We start from the raw sequence: 13,437 nt of genomic DNA, 5'->3' as shown, positions 1-13,437 counted from the left end.
CTTTAAGTCAGCAGTCATAGGACCCTTAATATGGCTGCTGACACAGGCAACCAAGACTGAGTTCTCCACTCAGTAGTAAAATCTAGGTGGGGGCGTCTGTGGGATAAATCCCAGGGAAGCTGTCTGTCTTTATAAGCTATGGAGAAGCTTGCCTGCTTGGTAAGTGGAGTCTGATGTATGAGTATAGAGATGCCCTAAATTTCACAGTCCACGACAGTACTATCTAAGAGAGGAGAGGGTCAGCACACTGCCACAGAGGCCACTGTATGTGTAGCAAAAGCTGTGTCTAAGGCTGAGATGACCGCTCAGTGGGATTTGATGTTTAATAGAGGATTGATGGAGATGCTGTACACAAGAGCAAGAACACAGGAGTATGTGAGGTCTGCACTAATGAGCCTCTTACTAGATCCAGAAGCTTTGGACCCATGGGAAGAATCTGTGAGCGAAGAGAACAATTACAGGGCAGGAACAATGGAAGATGTCCCTTAGGTCAGAACTTTAATTTAAAAAGAAAGTTCTGTGATTCAACATTAAAGACAGGCCTCACAGTCATCCAGTACAGAACGATAAGGTAATGAGGGGACACTAGGCCTCTGGTCTGCCTGGATTGAATAGGACTGTTAAACAGTGAAGAACTCTCGTCATCTAGCTTGGAAGGGTAGGGTAGTAGGGCAGGAGGGATCAGTCTAAGTACCTCAGAAGCGGGAAGGTTGATATCATATATATCTCATATGTATGTTGAGTAATATACATAACCACCTCTCTGTCCCCAAGAAGACTGAGTAAGCAGAGGCAGCGTGAGGGCAATCAGTGCTGATGGGTTGACTCATACAAACCATTAGAGACGCAGGCCTTGCCCAAAGGAGGAAGACATTAGTGGTGGATGCAGGTTTAGTACACATGTAGCCCAAGGGAGAAGAACACAGACCTATCCCAAAGGAGGCAGACACAAGAAGAGCCCAAGGAAACAGGTGCTGTTCAGCCTTTGGCCCTGGACTAAAAGTAAGCAGCTCCAGCTGGTCCTGTTGAACTAATCAGGGGTAGGGAAATGCCGAGATCCCGTAAGAACAGCCCAAGGTAACAAGTTTGCACAGCACAGGGGGAATGACCAGAAATTACAAAGAACTAAACAGTCATCCACCACAGATTCCAATGAAATCCAGACCTTCGTTAGAGAATACTTGCAAGCTTCTGCTCCAAAAAAGCTGGAAAACCTAGACGAAAATGGATGAGTCTCTAAGTGCATAGGATCTATCAAAATTTAAGCCAGGGGATAAAAAGGACCCAAAGCAAGGAGATTGAAGCTGTAATAAAAAGCCCCCCCCCACCTCAAAGCAAAGCCCCAGAGTATGGAACCTGAATTTCATGAAACTTTTATGGAAGATTTTACAATAAATCTTCCTGTTCCAAAATATAGAAAGCAAAGGAATACTTATCAAATTTATTCTATGAAGCCACCATTATTCTAATACCAAAACCAGTTAACAGTAACAACAAAAACTACAGACTAGTTTCTTTGCTGAAGACTCACACACAAAACACCCACAAACTGAATTCAGGGACAGATTAAGAAGACAGACATCGCTAAGTGGGCTTCATCCTGGACACAGGGATCGGTTTAACCTGTGTCAGTCAATGAACTGCTCCATACACACACAGTTAAGAATCGAAAGCACATAATTATCTCTGTAGTGCTGAAAGGGCATTTGTCGAAGCTTGCCAAGCTACAGAGCTGCCTGGAAAAGACACTCACCAATACTGACCGCCTTCGGGTTGGTTGTACAGTGAGCTCCGGGTCTCTGGCTTTCCTGAACCACCATCCATGATGGGTTTGGCTTTGGGTTTTGGTAGTTGTCTCTGGATCATTCTGCTCCTGTGTGTAACCCCTCATCCCAATAAATTCACTGGTTCCCTAAGCTGGGCTCTACTGGTGGCCCCACTTAGGTCTGTCAGTTCTTCCCATTCTGGCTCGAGTAGGCATTTGCTCCCTTCTTCCCAGGTGGATGTGACCACAATCCCATATAACTAAAAGCACGAGTTCGGTGTAGAAGATGGCACACAGACACCGTGTCTTTCTGGTCTTAAATTGCTGTGGCAGTCTTGGACGAGAGTCGGAATTTTCAAGGAGTATGTGGGAGAGGGAGGAGGCCCAGTCTGGTGGTTTAAAGAAATCCATATTAAATATGGGAGTGACTCTTGGGAGGTTCAAACATTATAACTTTTCTGCTTAATTGGTGAATCTATTGCTCTCTCTTACGGCCAGGGATGCAATCTGCTCATGCCTCCCCCACTGCTAACAAAATCTGCCTGTAAGTCTGTAGTTTCCATTGCAGGAACTATTTAGTAAAACACTATTTTGGATCAAAATAAGAAAAAAAAATGGTGTTTGATTTTTTTTTTAAAGAACTACTTACACATTTTTGGCAGAGAGGAGAACTTTATATTCGCTATAAATTTCTCATAATAAACTAACTAACAAAAGCTGAAAAGAGGGGCAGGTTTGAGCCGTCTATGCAGACACTGAGTCTGCAGGCGAACGTTGTATGAAGCACACTGTGCTCTTCCCTGGCCTAGAGGAGAGTTGGAGCAGATGTTTTGTTTGTGTCCTAGCCTTGCCACAGTCATTCCGGCAGGAACTTGGCTCCTCTGAGAACGCTGTTGCTTCACGTATAGCAGGAAAATAAAGCTCATGAGACAAGCCACGTGCGCCCCATAATTGGTTGAGCGGGGAAACAGTGTTGCAAGACCCAAAGAAGGAGTGTGTCGTGCTGTTAACAGTGATCACACCGCAGAAAAATCACTCAGAGTCGTTCTGCTCTGAGTCAGAAAAGAGAGAGGAAAGCACAGATTCGAGGGAGATGGTCCAACGCCTCCAGTGCACCTCTGATGATGTAGAAGGGTTTCAGGAGGACACTGAGGGGAGGACTCCAGATGGAAGGACTAATCAGATCATGTCGCACATGTTCCTGAAGGAAGCTGAGCTGCACGGGGTTCCTGAAGGCTGCAGGAGTCCTCACTCCTAAGGAACACAGTCTGGGGAAAGAGGGGAGATGGAAATAGAGGATTATGGGGGGAAAGGTCAGATCAGCCGAGATTCAGAAGTAAGTTCTGATGGGAGCAGCCAATGGTTCTAACTGAACTCTGGAGAGTCTCCTGAAGCAAACACCTCACTTTGATTTGGAGCGACTTCTTGTAGCCTGTGGATTTCAAGATATTAGCCCATTGGATCTAATTGTCAAATGGACTCATGTGGGTTGTTTGTAGTATGTGCTTTCCTTTTTATTTCCGTGCCCTGTGAGGTCTGTAGTGACACTGCACTTTTTGGTCCTGGGTTGATTTTTTCCCCCTCTTGTGCCTCCTCCCAGCTCCAAGGTCTGGTTGGCTAGTGTTTTCATCAGAAGACCTCTTTGTCTCACTGACTTTTAACTATTGTTGTTCTCCTTTCCTGGTCATTTTTTTTAGTTCATAAGCACACAGTTTTTTTTCCTCCTTGCTTTGAGTTCAATTTGTTCTTTTTCTTTTCTTTTTCCTTTTTACTAGCTTCTTAAGAGGTTAAATTATCAATTTGAGGTCTTTCCTCTTTTGAAACATGAGCATTTCATGCTATAAAGATTTCTTAATGTGAGCATGAATGCTATAAAGTTTTCTGTAATTACTTCCTTTAACTACATTCATAAATTGTTATATATTTACATTTTTGTTTGGCTTAACATGTGCTCTAATTACCCTTGAGAATTTTTCTTTGGCCCGCAGATAATTCTGACTTCCAAATATTTGGAGAGCTTTTAGATACATTGCTCATTGATTTTTCATTGAGTTCCATTATGATTGGAGCATGCATTTTTATAAATCACGTGAGATTTGTTTCCTGTGTCAGGATATGGTCTTGGATGGAGCGCAGAGGTCAGTTTTGGTCTTTCACTTCCCTCCTTTCATCCCTTCTAACTATCGAGTAGAGACATCCCCAGTGGGGCTTGTACTTTACCTACATTCTCTTCAGTTTTTTTTTTTTTTTCTCTTTCTTCGTGTGGTTTGATTCTTGCTGTCAGGGACAAATGCTATACGGCAGCTATGTCTTTTTTTTTTTTTTTTTTGAGATTTCTGTCAGTATTCAATGGTCCTCCTTGTTCTTGCTAATTTTACTTGCCCTGACTTTTACTCTGATATGAACATAGTCACTCTAAGTTCCTCTAAGTGGAATTTTCACAGTATCTTTGGCTTTTCTTTGATCTATCCTTGGATTTAAAACTGATCTCTTATAGTCATCATAGCATTGAGTTTAAAAAATATTCTAGTATGTCAGCTTCTTTTTTATTGGCACATGTAGAAATATAGAAGTTTTATATAAATAGTTCCCCTTATGTGTGCCTTTTTATATTATAATTATACATATCCTTTTCTAGTTACCTTCAAAATATAACCAGAAAACGTTTTAACCTTCACATCTGATAGTTACGCTTGCTAAAGAACTTTAAAGGGCAAGACGAGGCCATTATGTTTACCTTCATGTGTGCGGTTTCTGCTGCTTTTGTTTCTAGAGTTCTCCAGTTTCCTCCGGTTTTATTTGGTTTGGTGTGGTTGGCATTTTTGTCTTTGTTGTTTTTGGTTTTTCATCTTAAGAACTGAGAGAAAAAGAGAGACGTCTTTGATGCTGCACTTTGATTTTGTTTTGTCTGGACTTGGTGTCTTTGATATTATCCTGCACGAGAGTCTCAGAAGCAGCTGCTCTGGTGAATATTTTCCTTAGAGCCGCACGACTTAGTGATGCTGCCCTATATCCCTTCAAAGTCGCATGGCACCTCTCGCTCTCTCTTCTCTTTCTAGGACTCTAAAGTATAGTGTTAGATCTTCAGCATCACTCTCCTGATGCTAAAGACAGCCTGCCGCACCCCTGCACTCCCCACCCCTCCCCTACAGCTGTGCTTTTCTTTCTTTCCTTTCTTCCTTCCTTTCTTCTTTCCTTTCTTCCTTTCTTCTCTTTTTTTTTGATATTTCATTTGTATTTTACTAAATAAAGCTTGCCTGAAGTTCAGAGAACAAAACAGTCACATTGGTCAGGTTTACAGACCAGGCAGTGGTGCACACACCTTTAATCCCAGTAGCCACACTAGTTTGCCATAGAAACCGAGTGGTGGTGGTGCACGTCTTTTTTTTTTAATTTATTTATTTATTAAGGATTTCTGCCTCCTCCTCCTCGCAACCGCTTCCCATTTCCCTCCCCCTCCCCCGATCAAGTCCCCCTCCCTCATCTGCTCTAAGAGCAATCAGGGTTCCCTGACCTGTGGGAAGCCCAAGGACCACCCACCTCTATCCAGGTCTAGTAAGGTGAGCATCCAAACTGCCTAGGCTCCCCCAAAGCCAGGCATCCTCATGAATATTAACCTTCATCAGGCGATGAAAGGAGACAGAGACAGAGACCCACATGGGAGCACCGGACAGAAATCTCAAGGTCCAAATCAGGAGCAGAAGGAGACGGAGCACGAGCAAGGAACTCAGGACCACGAGGGGTGCACCCACACACTGAGACAATGGGGATGTTCTATCGGGAACTCACCAAGGCCATCTGGCCTAGGTCTGAAAAAGCATAGGATAAATCCGGACTAGCTGAACATAGCAGACAATGAGAAATACTGAGAACTCAAGAACAATGGCAATGGGTTTTTGATCCTTTCTTCTCTTTTTTCTTTCTTTCTTTTTTATTTAATAATTCAACTGCTTATATTTATCTAGTTTCAGGCTCAATGAACCCCTCTTCCCTCTGTCATCTCTCTTCTGCCACTGAAACCATCTGCTAGATTTTCTTTTTATCTCAGAGGTTGTACTTTGCAGTTTTAAAGGTGCATTTGGGTAAGTTTTTATGGTTTCTGCCCCCAAAGCCCCCACTCTTCCATCCACTCTAAGAACGTTTGGTTTCACATATAAGCAGGTTTCTGAGGGGTGACCTGACTTCTGAGTCAACTCAGCCCCCAAGGGTCTGCATGTGTTCACTGTTTTCTTTCTTGGTACACGATTGCTTCTCTGGCTCTTTTCATTCTTAAAAATAATTTGGGATTGTGTCCTGGAAATGTTGACAAGAATACGGTGAGTTTCTTTGCTATTTAAATGTCTTCTAGAGGTGTCTTTGGTTTGGTTCTGTTTGAGCCATCAATCACCCCAGTGGGGTATAGATCACAACTTCCCTCACTCCTCAGTGGACTGCAGCTCTAATCTCCAAAGCTTTTCCAACTCCTATTCTGGAATATAGGTGGGAGGTCACTTTTCAAAGCTATACTCTTTGGGTCTGCTCCACGTAGTCGTGGGTCCCGAGTAAGGACTTGTCAGTTTGCATGCAAAATGAGGGAATCAGTCCCCCACACCCTCTTGTCCCTAGGGTTCCTTTCCTTGGTTCTCTAATTACAAAGCCAATGTATTTCTCAGAATGCAAGTACCTCATTCTGAGCATAAACTATGAAACTGAAGCCACCCTCAGGATGAAGTGTCAAATACAAGAGACAAAAATAGTGATGGTTCTCTGAATATCCTCTGGACCACCAGACACCCTTTTTGAATCTTTCACACCTGTATTGCTGCTTCAGAGTCAAGTTCCCCAAAACTTAGCACAACAAACACTTAACATCTGACATTTTCTGTGATTTAGGATTATAAATTACAGAGCTGGGCAGAACTTACAGTCTTCTCAAGACTGATGAAAAAAAGTCTACTTCCAGGTTCTCTCCTAGAGCATTGACAGAATTGGGAATCTCCAATGTCAAGTTCTTAACATTGACATGTGAGATCCTCGTTGGCTCTTGGCCAAAGGAAGATTCTTACCGTATGGGTTTTCATAGGGCATTTCACAACACAGCTATAGGTTTTCCTCAGATGAACAAGGATGATGGTGGGGGGGGGGATGCCAAATATGGAAAACAGAGGCTTTTTGTAACTTAATCTTAAAAATGTCATCTGAGAACTTTCTATCATATCTTGTCCAAGCGAATCATCAAAGCCCACTCCATTCAAGAGAAAAGAATTACACAATAGCAGGATAGTTAGGGGCTGCCTAGAGGTTGTCTCCAATGCTATTTTTTAAATTGATTTTTATTGAGCTCTACATTTTTCTCTGCTCCCCTTCCCTCCCTCCCCCCTTCCATCTTCCCCCAAGGTCCCCATCCTCCCAATTTACTCAGGAGATCTTGTCTTTTTCTACTTTTTCCAATGCTATTCTTAAGCTGCTTGTCTGGCATCTGTAATTTGGAAGGGGGTGTTTTACCTTTAGACTCTTCACAGAACAAGGAGGAGAAACTGTCACACGCTTTGTTTTTCTTCCTTGGCAAATTTAGGCTCCATCTGGGTTCAATCGAAATCAAGGACATTAAAAACTGCAAAGCAGGTTGAGAGAGAGCCAAGGGTATGGAAAATAAATGTGGGTGTGTTCGGTGCATCATTTTAATGCTAGAATAGTTTCCTAGTCTGAATATGTTAAGCGAATTAAATATAAGAAACATCTGGATGGAGGCAAACAAGGTACCAATTAATAGGATGAGCAGAAGCTAGCGGAGGATATTCTAAAGGGTTCAAGTTTGCACACACTCTAAGTCTTAGATAAAAGCCCCAGGGGACTAATTAAACTACTGTAACTTAGTCCATTATCAAGCAGTGGAATGAGACATCCCTAAATGATTCAACTTTGCATGAGGTTAAGACCCAATGAGTGCGTTAAAGTTCTTGGTAGGAGATAGCAAGTTGGAAGAACAAGAGAGAGATTCCTGAGAGTGATAGACTTGGGTCTAATATTGACTGCCGGAGTGTAGTTTCCCAACTGGTTCCTGGCAGGATCATGTCCCCTGCTTCATGTGGCTGCTGCAGTCCTAATCTAGATTGGACTCGGATTGGCTCTGGCCATTGGAATATGGCAGAAGTGATGCCGTTCCAGTTTCACACATTGCTCTCAGTAGGTCTGTATGCTTCTGCTTTCTGCCTATTGTAGCCTTGCACGGCAACATAAAAAGTTCATGCCATTGTCTGGGGAGGAGAGCAACACAGAAATGGATTGTATTTTATAAAGAGGATGGAAAACGCGGCTTGGATGTCGATGAACTGTGTCTATAGATGGCTCCAGACCTGGCATTTAACTGTAGTCTCATGGGAAACACAAACAGGAATCATTCAACTCTTCCACTCACCTGACAGAATCATACAAAATAACAACACAATATCTTCTCAAGTCATTAAATTGTAGGGTACACAATGGATAATCGATACCCATTATTTGTCTAAAAATAAGAATTAGGAAAGCATCATTATATGATATTTAAACTTCTCTGGATATTTACAGCACTAAGTTATTTAAGTTAAGGATCGCATTAAGTTATTAACCCTGGGATATATATTTTACAGTATGTGCCTGCCTATCTGGATATACACACACATTTATATATAATATAGCTTAAAATACAATGAATAAAGCAACCAACAGCAGCTTGAGTAAAGTTATTATATATGTTTATATCTCTTCTCATTATCTTTTCTATGCTCATATATTTTTTAAAAATCACATGACATGCCGGGTGGTCGTGGCGCACGCCTTTAATCCCAGCACTCGGGAGGCAGAGGCAGGCGGATCTCTGTGAGTTCGAGACCAGCCTGGTCTACAAGAGCTAGTTCCAGGACAGGCTCCAAAACCACAGAGAAACCCTGTCTCGAAAAACCACAAAAAAAAAATCACATGACATGAACATATATTTTTGCCTCCTCCCACCTCACTAGAATGAATGGAGTGTTTTTATTATATATATATATATATATATATATATATATATGTAACAGTTTTGAAAACATAGGTGTAATGCTGTATGGATTGTCTTCATATTCATCTATTGTGCTCTAACCACTCTACTGTTATTGGCTACAGGTGTTTTCAATATTTCCAGCATTTAACTTAGATAATTAATGCTGTACAATCATCCCTGTTTGTAAATATGTGTGCTCAGTTCTCACTATTACCTTAGGAAACTTTCCCATATAAATGATAAGGTCATCATCATAGCATTTAAAAATAAATACACGATTGAATCAGCTCCATCAACAGCTAACCACGTAAAACAACTCCACTTTTTGCCAAAGCTTAGCTCGTGAATGTTAGATTTTCTCTGTGGTACCGGCGCTGATTCACTAGCAGGGATGAACTTGGTACTTCTTTTGAGAAGGACTATAAGACCTTATCTGGGAACAGCAGAAGAAGAAAAAAAAAAAAGCTAAGATAAATGGGTAACATTTAACCTTAAGGAAGGATGGATGGAAGCAAGCACATATGGTTTGTGTCCACACACCCAACCATAGCCATCTCTGGAACTAAAGATAGATTAGTTAACTTCTGCCAATGTGAAATGCAAAAAGAAAGGTTCTTGCGTTTGTTGCAATGCATATTTCCGTAGCTTTAAGTGTGCTTTAATGGTTTCCCACAGCCTTGGAGTCTCTCTCTGTTTACTCCTCCGTGATTCACTTTTCTAGAAAATCCGCATTTTCAATTCCCTTGCTAATATGTACTTATAAGAGGGCTTTATACATTTATGAAGACCATAAGATTTTTTTCTGCCATTTTCAAGTTAACCATTTGCATTTTACTTATAGCATTTTCTGATGAACCAAACAATAATTTCAATGTGGTCAAATAAATAATTTTTCTCTGGTTCTTTCCTTCCTGTGTGTTTAAACATTCTTCCTGGCCCTATGATCTTATAATCATCTGTACATTCACCTGACTACTCATAATTTAATTTCCTCATGATTATCTCTTAATTCCTTCAGATATCTAGCTATGTATTCTTCCATAATTAAAAATCATCCTAAATATAATTGTCAAACAAATATTTTCAACTCTTATAAAATGCCATTTTCCTAGTAGTCTAGATTCTTGGCATCCCAGTGTCTGTTTCGGGCATTTCATCAAACATTGCCCCAGGAATGGCATTAATAATAGCAACAATAATAATTGACCCTCTAAGTCATTTAGGTTCTGATCCAGCAGCTAAATCCAGGTCACCTGTCCAACAAAGAATCCAAATTGCCTTTTTGACTTGGAAGTCTCACGGCCCCACAGCAACAGGCTAGGCCCGTCCACCAGGGGGCAGACCTCCCTGATGCCTGAAGGGCACCTGGCTGCGTGGTAGTAGTGCTGACATTCAAGGCTGACATTCTGAACTTCGGTTTGCTGGTTCCCTCCAGAACACTGTGAAGTTGTGAAGCTGCAGGACTCTTCCTGCATTTTTATATATCATCCTTTCTAACAGGCAAGCCATACATAAAATGAAACATCTCTGAGGAAGGCTAGTCTGCCTTCTTGGCCCATGCTGTCGTTTTATTCTTTATAGATTCCCGACAGTTAAAGCCCTGTCGTTTTCTATGAAACAATTCAAGAACTGCTTGCTGTTTTCCTGATCCAATTTTTTTTTAAAAAAATCATTTCCTCCTTCTCTCCTTTTTTCTCAGATTCATTTTATTCTACTTCCTAATGTTAGGAACTGAATTCTTAATTCATCGCTGTGTATTGAAAAGTGGTAGCAGGAGGAAGGGAAATTCCCATCTTTGCAGAGAGCTGAACCCTGTTGTCCATCAGTACAGTATGTATTCATTCAATGCATTCAGGGCTCAGCCCTTACCTGGGAGCTAGTCGCACCGAGAACCCTGCCCAGAGACAAACCCTCTTCTTACCCCAATAAGCACCAAACTCAATGCTTCTTTTAACCTAGTAAGATGATGAATAACATAGTTTCTCAGCCCAAGAAAATTCTGGATCATTTTTCTATTGTAGCAACTGAATATTAGTATGGATTTGGCTTTTTCGCTATGTTCACCAGAGGGTCTGAAGGCTGTTCTCCTTAAAAGTTGACTTTTTTTATTGTGATTTATTCCCACAGTGACACTACATTTTCCTCTTAAAAGCATGCTCATAAGTTTTGTTACATGAGGGTGTGTTGAAAATTGCTTCTTATTGCTTATTATAAAAAGAAAATGCCATAACATAATGAATATATTTAGAAGGACTCATTTAACAACTTTTACTTAAGTTAGACTGTTTCTTAAGTTATTGTCAGTAACTTGTATTTCTTAAAATATAAAATATTTAAAAATTCTCTTCCTATCCATAATTGTACCATGTTTGTAAATGTGTACGTATATAGATAGATACATAGATATATGGATATAAATATGGATGATATAGATATGCATGGTATATAATATTTGGGTATGGGTATGGATGTGTGTGAGTGTGATGTGTGTGTATATGTATGCATGGTATATGGTATATGTGTATGGATATGTGTGTGCATGAGTATGATGTGTGCATTGTGTGTATGTATATATATGTGCATGAGTGTGTCCATATATGCATGTATATGTGTGTGAAACATGTATATATGTATGTATATGTGTGTGTGTTTGTGTGCTTTCCACGATGGCTGCCAGATCAATATTTTATACTTCCCACTATGTTGATTCTCCTCTCACTGAAGGATTTATATGTTAGAAAGCCATCAGACTCTCTCCGGTGCAGCCACCCACCATTAAAATGCACAATGAGCAGCATTAACAAGAACCATGTTGCAATGCCCAAGTCATGACTAATAATAAAACTTAATCCACTGTAAACGGTCCGTTGGCTTCAAATTGTTTCGCTCTTTGGGCTTAGTTTTACCTAAGGTTCATTTGTTTTTCTTCCCACAGCCTTCAAACATACAGAAGGGGCATGTTTTATCTCTTAAAAATCTAGACTTTTGGAGATTTGTCAGAATTATTGATTATCTTTAAATACTAAGATGTTCTTACCCTAATGAGCACCATGTCCACATTTTAAATGACCAAACTCACTTTCTCTCTTAACCTACTAAAAAGAAAAGGATTTCTACAAGGACACTGGCCTGACAATTCGCAAACATGTAGGAGAAGGTAAGCAGTGATAGGGCTGGTCCTGAGGTTAGAGAAACAAAAGTCAGCGTGAAGACGTCTCTGCACAGCAAGGCCACGGGGTGAGGAGACAAGCTGCAGGATGCACTCCATCCAGCAGAAGATTGACATCCAGATAGATGCGAAACTCAAAAACAATTACATAATCAAGAAAGCAAAGCACTCAGTAAATAAATGGGAAGGTGAACTGAACATGCACTGCTCAAAAGGAGACAAATGGTAAATAAATAAACAAAAAAATATTCAACATCTTTGGATGACTGAGATTCCATGTCCCAGGCAGAATGGCTGGGAAGGAGGAGGAAGAGGAGGAGAAGGAGCCTGAGGAGGAAGAGAAAGAGGAGAAAGATGAAGGAGAAGAGGAGGAAGGAAAGATGGCAGATGTGGGGTTATAATTATACTCTGAATGTAGAGTGTAAATTAGTCCATCAACTACGGAGATCCATATGGAAGTTTCTGAAAAACTCCACAATAGAACAACCCAGCCTCTTGCCCCCTGAAAATGCACACCACACATTCGACATCAGGTTAGGGTAGAGATAAGTATGCACTCATATTTATCACTGCACTCTGCACAGCAGCCTAGGGCTCAGCCGAGGTGCCCATTAGTGGGCTAATGAGCAAAGGTGGTGTACGTACGCGATGGAGCATTATCCAGCCATCAGTGAAATTAGGCTGTTTTCAGGAAAACAAATAGAACCGGAGACTGTCTTGTGAGGAAGAAACAAATCGATCTACAAAGATAAGGGCTGTTCATTTTCTCTCATATGAAGAAATTTGAAGAGAGATGGGTATCCAACCTATGTGAATATGGAAGGGGAAAAGGGAGTAGAGGGAAGAGAGATAAGAAAGGTTAGTAAATCTGATCAAAACACATTACATGTGATGTGTAGAAATCAAAAAAAACCACTCTTTTTGTACAATTAACATACACTAATAAAAACTGAAAAAACCCAACACAGTACATTAACCTCTACAGAGCTGTCATGCTTCATTTCCATTAAATAGGAACAAATAAAAAGCATTCTGCTAGTTTTTTACTTTAATCTTAAGGACAAAGATGATTCTTATTTGTCATATATATTTTGTGCACACACACAGACTGTATACATGAGCTGTGTGTTGGTGGCTCCATATTTTTTAATGCATGGTAGTCAAGCAACTAGAGAGAGGCTTAGCCGTGGAGGGGCCTCCAGAGCTGCCATTCCTCTTTAAGAAGGAAGAGCTCTGGAGGTGGCTCAAGAGAACAACTTAGCTCTGTGACAAGGGTTCTCAGTGAGGTCTGGTGGCTGCATAGTAGCATGACTTGGGGGACTTTAAAACTGAACAAAATCAAAAAAATAAATAAATAAATAAATAAATAAACAAAAAAAAAAGAGAAAGAAAAACTGAACAAAATCAAAGGCTGTCCAGGCCCTCACTTAACTGGGATGGTGACATTGTATGGATATTTGTTAGGAGGCAAATGCAGCCAGGGTTGAACATGCTTGCTCT

The sequence above is a fragment of the Microtus oregoni genome, unplaced genomic scaffold (genome assembly GCF_018167655.1).
Source record: "Microtus oregoni isolate MIOR12 unplaced genomic scaffold, Mior012 000008F_ref0000371, whole genome shotgun sequence".
NCBI lineage: Eukaryota > Metazoa > Chordata > Mammalia > Rodentia > Cricetidae > Microtus > Microtus oregoni.
The sequence above is the reverse complement of the archived record's forward strand: the minus strand, read 5'-3'. Positions refer to the sequence as shown.